The sequence below is a fragment of the Mandrillus leucophaeus genome, unplaced genomic scaffold (assembly GCF_000951045.1).
Source record: "Mandrillus leucophaeus isolate KB7577 unplaced genomic scaffold, Mleu.le_1.0 Scaffold432, whole genome shotgun sequence".
Taxonomy (NCBI): domain Eukaryota; kingdom Metazoa; phylum Chordata; class Mammalia; order Primates; family Cercopithecidae; genus Mandrillus; species Mandrillus leucophaeus.
In genome coordinates, this window is record NW_012104610.1 from 987,409 (window position 1) to 994,918 (window position 7,510).

The following is a 7,510-nucleotide window of genomic DNA, read 5'->3' on the forward strand; positions in this document are numbered from 1 at the left end:
TGGTTCTATGGACGGGACAGCCATCTCTCCTAACAGGACGGTGGCGTCGGTTAAATGCCATTGATCTGCATGTTGCCTGGCGGCTGCGAGAATGCAGTCTCTTTCCTCTGGGTTAAGAGTGGAAGTAAGAATGACATGTAAGTCATGCCAGGTAAGGTTATATGCTCTGGCCTAGGTATCGAAACTCTTTGGAATATTAGGTGGGGTTGGCTGAGAAGTCGCCAAGTCGTTCTTCAGTTTTGGAAAGGTCAGCCAGGGAAAAGGGGACGTGGACTCCAACCACGCCTTCAGCTCCGGCAACTTCTCGGCGGGGGGCCAACAAACTAGCAGGGGAGGTTGGAACAGACTGACCAATAGGGTAGGTTAAGACAGGCTGACTGGTAGAGGGGTTTGGGGCAGGCTGACTGGTAGAGGGCTGACTAATGGGGGCCGCTACCGCGGTCTTGGAGCGAGTGTGGGTGGAAATGGGAGCAGTAAGAGGAGTGGCTGAGGGAGGAGTGTCGGGCAGGGAGGTGGGAGCTCCATAGGGAGGGGTGAGAGGAGTGGCTGAAGGAGGAGCATCAGGAGGGGCGGTAGGAAGTCCATAGGGAGGGGGGTTGGAAAGTCGGGAGGGAGGTCGCCTGCCATCGGCCCCATCTGAAATGGAGGTGGAATCCTCCTCAGTTGCTGAGGTGGGGGCCAAGGGCCAGGTTTAGGGGTTTAGGCTAACAAGACCTGGGCCATTTAACATCGGGCGCACAGGTCTGGGCAAGAGCGCAAGTCCTAAAAGCCTTGAACATAGATAATTTCTGACCACTTTCCGAGCCTCTGGCAGAAATCAGAGAGATCTAATTAAAATGTTACGGTCTAAGGTGCCTTCAGGCGGCCGTTGAGACTGGTTGTCTAATTTATATTGTGGCTATGCCACAGTGGAGAGTAAAATCAGTCACTTTCATTTAAGATCTTGCTCTAATTGTAAAGTTTTGAGTTTAGTTAGAAGACACCCTAAAGGGGTGTCTGTAGGTATTTTAGATTGGGGATTTCCTATTGCCTTTCTCTCGCCTATAGGCGGAAACCGAACTCTACCTGGCTACAAAGCGTCCTTTGGAGTCACTAGAGACCAGGAGGCTCCTGGAGCCGGAATGGAGATTACCTCCAGGCAGATGTCTCCATCCTGGACGGGTCCCACATGGACTGGAATGGAGTTCCTTTGGGCAGACGTCTCTACCTTTGGGAACTCTCCTGTGGGTCACCTGGTGACCTAAAAACCTTGGGCCTGCGCAGGACTTCTGGCCAAGGAGTATGAGAGGGAGGCAAGAGATACTCACCTCTAGGAGACTTGGAGGTGTGGAAAGCGATGTATAGGTCCTGGTCTGTCCGTGGCATGGAAGGAGGAGGCTCCTCGGACCTTAGGGGACCCTGAGGATGGGTCTCTTCCTGGGTTTTTGGCATGCCACAGTGGAGAGGAAAATTAGCCGCTTTCGTTTTAAATCTTGAGCTAAATGTAAGGCTTCCAAGTTTTGGAGGAGACACCATAAAGGGGTGTTCGTAGGGATTTTCAACTGTGAGGATCCCATTGTTTAACCACCAGAAATGGAAACCGACCTCATGCAGTGGCAAAGCGTCCTTTGCCGCTGCTGGAGACCGGGGGCTCCTGGAGCCACTAACGGAGAATTGAGGAACTTCAAGATGGACGTCTCCAAGTTGAAGACCTCGCTGCACCACAGGGTGGCTACGTCCTTGGGCGTATGTACGACTCTAGGCCAAGGACACGGAAACGGACGGAGATGGTTAACAAAGGGGAGCACTCAGCAAAGAAGAAATTCTCAGAGCGGCACCAGTGGAAAGCTGGAACACTTGTTCAGTGTTTGTGGCTGGTTGGGTTGGGAGCCGGTTCGCTGTGGAGGAGGTTCATTAGACCCTTAGGGGATGTTGAGGAAGGGTCTCCTCCTGGGTTGGGTTTCGGCACCAACTGTTTTAATTTAATTTAATGTAACTTAATTTAGGAGAGCTAACTAATTAAACATGAGGCCAAAGTACGTAAGAAAGTGGCAGTCTTTTATTGCAAATATGCACACACTCTTGGGCGAGGTTCTCTGGTCCTCAGGTGTGGGGGGCCAGGGAAGTCGCGCCGGCGCTCTCGGGTGATGTTCTCTGGTCCACAAATGCAGGGGCCGAAGAAGTCACACCAGTGCTTACCAGCAGCAGACTTTTATGCATTGGTACTGGAAGGGGGAGGGCAGTGGGCGGGATAAGGGCATGATAGGGGCGTCTCCATAGGCGTGGCCGGGTAAGTTTTGATCTCTTCGGATTGACATCACCTGGCGCATGCTCGATTGATCTGCATCTTCCTGGGGCGGGCTGCATTTTCCCGTGCACGGGAAAGTTGGTGAGGAAGAACCCGGAAGCAACATGGATTGTGCCTTCTTGTTCACCTTCCTCCATCTTGTCCTTTATCCCTCACCCAAACAGAAGGTGCAGAAGAATGCTATGTAAAAAAAAAAATTCTGTGTAAAAAAGGAGGAGTTAGAATATCTGTGTTTGCAGGAGAAAATGCTGAAAAGGTATGAAAAGAAACCAATAAGGTGACCACCTGGGGGAAGAGGACAGCATCAGGGATGCGAACTTTCACTGTAAGCCTTTGTTGTTTTGATTTTTGGACCAGGCAAAGTTATACCTTATTGAAATATGTATAGGTATGTGTGTATGTATACATAAATATACAAAGTAGGAAGTGAAAATACAAAGACACAGAATGATTTATCTGACTTAATAATAGTTATGTAAATTCCAGTAACACTAGAATGCACACAACAATGGTACATTTAAGTTAAGGATACTACACATGTGTTTGCCAAAGTATGAACATGAGGTCACTGAGTGTTCTCATCTCTGGGTATACATCTGGTCAAATTCTATGCATTTACACCACATATATCCCATTTCTGTGCACAAATGGTAGCATACTGTTCTATACTTTGCTTTTTCTGGGTAGTTTCAGTATACATTTATGCTTTTGACAAAAACCAAAAACCTCATGAACCGAAGCTGTCCACACTTGCTCTCTTGAGTATTGTTGTATGTCCATTTTCAGGCTGCTGAAAAAGACATACCCGAGACTGAGCAATTTACAAAAGAAAGAGCTTCATTGGACTTACAATTCCACATGACTGGGGAGACCTCACAATCATGGCAGAAGGCAAGGAGGAGCAAGTCACATCTTATGTGGATGGCAGCAGGCAAAGAGAGAGCTCATGCAGAGAAACTCCTGTTTTAAAAAACATCAGATCTTGCGAGATCCATTCACTCTCACAAGAACATGGGAAAGACCCACTCCCATGATTCAGTCATCTCCCACTGGGTCCCTCCCACAACATGAGTGAATTATGGGAGTTACAAGAAGAGATTTGGGTGGGGACACAGAGCTAAACCATATCATTCCACCCCTGTCCCCTCCCAAATCTCATATCTTCACATTTCAAAACCAATCATGCCTTCCCAACAGTCCCCCAAAGTCTCAACTCATTTCAGAATTAACTCAAAAGTCCACAGTCCAAAGTCTCAGCCGAGACAAGGCAAGACCCTTCTACCTATGCGCCTGTAAAATCAAAAGCAAGTACCTGGGTGTACAGGCATTGGGTAAATACAACCACTCCAAATGAGAGAAATTAGTCAAAACAGAGGGGCTACAGGCCCCTGCAAGTCCAAAATCCAGCAGGGCAGTCAAATCTTAAAGCTCCAAAATGATCTCCTTTGACTCTCTCTCTCATATCCAGGTCACACTAATGTAAGAGGTGGGTTCCCATGGTCTTGGGCAGCTCTGCCTCTGTGGCTTTTCAGGGGACAGCCTCCCTCCCGGTTGCTTTCACAGGCTGGCATTGAGAGTCTGCAGCTTTTCCAGGCAAACAGTGCAAGCTGTCAGTGGATCTACCATTCTGGGGGCTAGAGGACAATGACCCTCTTCTCACAGCTACCCTAGGCAGCAACCCAGTAGAGACTCTGTGTGGGGGCTCCAATCCCACATTTCCCTTCGGCCCTGCCCTAGCAGAGGTTCTCTGTGAGCACCCCACCCCTGCAACAAACTTCTGCCTGGGCATCCAGGCATTTTCATACATCTTCTGAAATCTAGGTGGAGGTTCCGAAACCCTAATTCTTGACTTCTGTGCACTTGCAAGCTCAACACCACGTGGAAGCTGCCAAGGATTGGGGCTTCCACCCTCTGCAGCCATGGCCTAAGCTCTACATTGGCCCCTTTCAGCCATGGCTGGAGCAACTGGGACACAAGGCACCAAGTCCCTAGGCTACACACAGCACAGGGCCCTGGGACTGGCCCATGAAACCATTTCTCCTTGACCTCTGGGCCTGTGATGGGAGGGGCTGCCAAGAAGATCTTTGACATGCCTTGGAGACATTTTCCCCATTGTGTTGTGGGTCAATGTTCCTCTTGTTACTTATGCACATTTCTGTAGCTGGCTTGAATTTCTCCTCAGAAAATGGGCTTTTCTTTCCTATTGCATTGTCAGGCTGCAAATTTTCTGAACCTTTATTCTCTGTTTCCCTTATCAAACTGAATGCCTTTAACCACACCCAAGTCACCTCTTGAATGCTTTGCTGCTTAGAAATTTCTTCTGCAAAAAAAAAAGAAAGAAAGAAAGAAAGAAAATTCTTCTGTAGCCAGGCGTGGTGGTTCATGCCTGTAATTCCAACAGTTTGGGAGGCTGAGTTGGGTGGATCATCTGAGGTCAGGAGTTTGAGACGAGCCTGGCCAACGTGGTGAAACCCTGTCTCTTCTAAAATACAAAAATTAGCCAGGCATGTTGGTGAGGAAAGAGAGAGACCCTCTTATACTGTTTTATATTCAGGACCTGTTTTAAGAAAAAAACAATGAAGTAAAACCAAAGACAGGCAGCCCGGTGCCAGGCCCAGAACCAGGCCCGGGTCTGCCTGGCCTAAACCCAGTAGTTAAAAATCAACTCATGACTTAGAAACCAATGTTCCTGACATTGTACAGAAGAACACTGTGAAACTCCCGGCCCTATTCTGTTTCTCTCTGACCACCAGTGCATGCAACCCCTGTCACATACCCCCAGCTTGCTCAAATCAATCATGACCCTTTCATGTGAAATCTTTAGTGTTGTGAGCCCTTAAAAGGGACAGAAATTGTGCACTCCGGGAGCTCAGATTTTAAGGCAGTAGCTTGCTGATGCTCCCAGCTGATAAAGCCCTTTCTTCTACAACTTGGTGTCTAAGAGGTTTTGTCTGCGGCTTGTCCTGCTACATTTCTTGGTTCCTTGACCGGGAAGTGAGGTAACTGACAGACGGCTGAGGCAGCCCCTCAGGTGGCTTAGGCCTGCCCTGTGGAGCATCCCTGCGGGGGACTCTGGCCAGCCTGAGTGACGTGATCCAAAGAGCGCTCCCAGGTAGGCAATTGTCCCGGTGGAACACCACACCAGAGCAGCACATAGCATGCCCCTGTGGAGGTTTAACAGTGGCTGAACGTCGGGAAGGAACTGGCACTTGGAGTCCGGACATCTGAAACTTGATAAGACCAGTCTTTGGAATTTGCCCCACTCCATTCGAGTGGAAGCGTGGCCTGATCACCAGCGGTGTGCCTTTATCGGCACTTTTGTTCTGGTTTTGACTTGACTCGACTTGGTAAGACTAGTCTTTGGAAGTTGCCCCACTCCATTTGAGTGGAAGTGTTGCCTGATCACCCATGGTGTCCTTGTATCTGCACTTTTGTTCTGGTTTTGGCTTGACTTGAATTGCTGGATACTTTGGTTTTGGTTTTGACTTGGCTTAAATTTCTTGATACTTGGATTTTGAATTTCGTGATACTCTGATTTTGGTTTGGTATAAATGATAACAGTGTGTGTGTGCCCTCTTTACCCGTTCTTTTTTTGTGGTGAGTGTGTGTGGTATGAGTGTGGTATTTTGTCTTGAGAAAACATGGGTCAGGTGCAAAATAAGCCCACCCCACTAGGAACTATGTTGAAAAATTTTAAGAAAGAAAAAAAAGGGGGGGAGGCAGAATTTATATAAAAAGAATGTTATATGGTAAATTCTTGTTCCAAAATAAATTAACTGGTTATTTTTTAGAAAAATGTTTGTAATAAGTCAGAAAGTTGAGACATGTCAAAAAAATTGTCTGCGATAGTCGTAAAAGAAAAAATATTATAAAAAAAGTTTATGCAAAACAATGTTATATAATTTAAAAGCAATAAGGCCTCCTGAGTACTCTTGTAAAAACAGTTTATGTGCAAGGTGTAAAAAAAAGTAAAATATACCTTTAGTAAAAAAATTATAAAGAGGCATAAGACTGTGGATTTTTACCTACATTAAAAAGTCAAAAAATTATTGTTTTGAAAGTTTAGGCAAGTTTTAAGATGTTAATTGTAAAGAAAATTCTGTGTGTAAATATATTAGCTAAAGTTAAAAAGGTATCATTCAGTTTTTCTGTGAACTGGATGTTAAAATAAAAATGCAACGGGTTTTTCTTAAAATATCAACTTGCTCTTTAACAAAAATTATAAAAGGTTGAAAAGAGTCTATAAAATCTTACCTTATGGTCAAACTAAAAAGTTGGATAAATATGTCTACAAGGTTTTATTAAAATTAAGATTAACGTTAATAACACACTAATATAAAGGTAAAATTTAACTTATCTGGTATAAAAATCATACAAAAAGCATTATTAAATATAAAATGGTATTTAGCTTTTTTTGGTCTAAAAACTAATAAAAATAGGTGCCAAAGAAAACATTCATTTTACTAGAAGATCATAGAAGTTAAAGACTTAAAACAAACTTTGGCAATTAAGACAGCATACCAAGATGCAAATGCCTGGTTGAAATGGATCAAATATTCCATCTGCACATTGAACAAAAGCAATTGTTATGCTTGTGCACATATCAGGCCAGAGGCCCTGATTGTCCCCCTTCCACTAAGGTAGTCCTCCAGTCAACCAGGCGTGGGCTGCATGGTAGCTCTTTTCCAGGATTCTACAGTCTGGAGTATTAAATCATGCCAGGCTCTCTCTGCTATATCCCAAGGTCCCTGCAGGTCAGTCCCAAGAGCCATCCAGCTTCTGTCTCCCAACACTAAGTTCACTTTGTGTCTCTCACAGCAAGGAGGAGACTTAGCATTCCTTGGAGACCTGAAGGGATGCAGTGAGCTTAAGAATTTTCAAGAGCTTATCAATCAGTCAGCCCTTGTTCATCCCCAAGAGGATATGTGGTGGTATTGTGGTGGGCCTTTACTGGGCACTCTGCCAAATAACTAGAGTGGCACTTGTGCTTTAGTCCATTTGGCTATCCCTTTCGCCTTGGCATTTCACCAACCAGAGGAAGAAAAAAAAAAAAGATAAGACATTGTAAAACGAGAGAAGCCCCTTTTGGGTCTTTCAACTCTCACATCTATTTAGATACAATTAGCGTCCTGCAAGGAATACCAGATCAATTTAAAGCTTGAAATCAAATAGTTACAGGATTTAAGTCAATATTTTGGTAGATGACAGTCAATAAAAATGTAG